The sequence below is a fragment of the Somniosus microcephalus genome, unplaced genomic scaffold (genome assembly GCF_052327205.1).
Source record: "Somniosus microcephalus isolate GS21.2 unplaced genomic scaffold, FLI_Smic_1.0 unresolved_chr1, whole genome shotgun sequence".
Lineage (NCBI taxonomy): Eukaryota > Metazoa > Chordata > Chondrichthyes > Squaliformes > Somniosidae > Somniosus > Somniosus microcephalus.
In genome coordinates, this window is record NW_028225179.1 from 51,365,297 (window position 1) to 51,367,342 (window position 2,046).

Below are 2,046 nucleotides of genomic sequence, written 5' to 3' on the forward strand. Positions count from 1 at the left end.
GGCTAATCCATTGTGTTCTGCACGCGTGGGTTTGAATCCCGTCCTCGTCGTTATTCCATTACACGATTGATGCTGATAAACCTTCCGAGCATTTCACTGAATTTTGCGTAAAATAGGCTTTGTAATCGCAATCTCGTCAAAATCACACTGGTGATTCAGGTCTGTGCACTCTTCATATCTTGTTCAATTTAAAACAGGCCACTGGAGTTCTTGAATGAAGGGAACACGGGAATCAGAGATTGAGGATCATTCCTACCTGTCTTCCTTCCTCTGCGATTGGCAGCAAATGTAAGAGTAGCGGAAACAAAGCCAAATGATTAGGGAGCAGAAACATAACTTTATCGTTCAGGAGGCAATGTAATTTCAAAAATATTTATCAATCTTAATGAGGAGATTTTCTGTTTTAGTGACTTTGGGTGAGAGATAAATAATGGGCAGGACAATGGGGAGAAATCCTCATTCTTTTTGGCATACTCTCATGGGATCTGAGGCCTCGGTTGAACGTCTTAGTCTATTTTAAAGAAAAGCGATTCCAGTTGTGATGACCGAGTTGGTGAGTTTTATCTAAATGCGGTGGGGCTCGATCTGGGATTTGAGCCCAGTAGCTCTCGCATTTTAATTTGTGAAATTTCCCACGCGAGAATCATGCCCCAAGACCAAGGAGCCGCCGATTTATTTCCGAAGTTGCATTAGGTTTCTCTGCTCTAGTGCGAACCCAGTTCGCAGAGGTCGTGTTCATTAATTTGAAATATGTTTATCTTTTCCTAAATCGACTTCTTTATACGAGCAGTTTCCTGAATCTGCTCACTATTCTCCCCATAACAAGAAGGTCGGCGACAACCTAATTGTGGATATGGTGTTTGGGCGATTGTCTTTACATAACTTTCGTCCTTGTAATTCTCAACATCATGTTCAGGTGAATCGTTGTTTTTGTTCAACATGATGTCGAAAACCTGTACAGATAACTCGTGAGTTTACACATCTTCTCGCTTGTGCCAAAGGCTTAGTCACTGCTTTGAAATCGAATCTATTTCCTGCACATTATTCCTGGCCTGATATTTGCTGCTTTAACAGTTAAAACCGGCCCCACCTTCCCTCTGAAGGGCTCCTTTAAACCTCCCATCCCTTATTGGAACACGGTGGGCCTGAGGAACCTAAGAGCCCACGTGGAACAGCTAATAAGTGAATTGTTAGCGGAAAAAAGAATTGTACCTTCTGCTCCGGTCGAAATAGAGCACAACAAAAGTATTGGGTGCTCTAGGTGAGGCTCGAACTCACAACCTCAGCATTTCTCCGAGTCTGTACTGTTATATAAGTACCGCGCGCTAACCGATTGCGCCACTAGCGCTGCGCTTAATTTGAGTTAGTTATCTGTGCTCATTTACTTGCACATTTCAGGCTGTCTAATCTTGTGGGGGCGCAATGTTGTTTGATTGAGGCGCATTGGCTGGGTTAATCTGAAAGAGTGAAGCAGGAGTGACTCTCATGTGTTAGCGAGCTGGTGAATTTACCAAAGGCTGCACCAGATCCTGGTGTCATAAGCACTGAACATTATTACCCAGCTCCTGAAATACAGGCTGCAAAAGAGAACCGATGAAAAGTCATCACATGCAAAACAAAAAAACGTTTTAAAATTGTGCGCATTATTCGTGCCCGTGTAGCGGTTATCACTTCTATCTAAAGTACAACAGGTCCCTGGTTCAATCATGTTTTGCAGGAAGAGATTAATAAAATACATTTACAGCCACGCGGTATTCTCCTTTTCCCTATACTGTTCTGTAAACACTCAAAATCTACAGAGATACCGACTGTGTGAGAGATCATTACAGGATCCTACAGCGCTGCCTCTGTTAATAGCGACAGTTCGGAGCCGCATTTCAGACGCGGCAACAAACCCATGAGTTGATTTGCTGTTCCCCAGCTCCCGGAGTGAGTGGGGCCGCGACAGCAGCGAAGTTCAGGCCGTCTGTCCGGCCCCGCTCTCGCTAAGCGTCCGCTGCCAGCGGAAAGCAGCGATTGCAGCCTCAGAGAGAATAAACTGCCCAT

At 44.6% G+C, this 2,046-nt stretch overlaps 1 non-coding gene across 1 annotated transcript; it reads right to left on the reverse strand.

Moving 5' to 3' along the window:
• Positions 1-1,253: 1,253 nt before the first annotated feature.
• trnai-uau (transfer RNA isoleucine (anticodon UAU)) lies at positions 1,254-1,348 on the reverse strand. Its single transcript has 2 exons — positions 1,311-1,348; positions 1,254-1,289 (listed from the first exon to the last, which is right to left on the reverse strand). It is a non-coding gene; the product is annotated as a tRNA-Ile (tRNA).
• Positions 1,349-2,046: the final 698 nt, after the last annotated feature.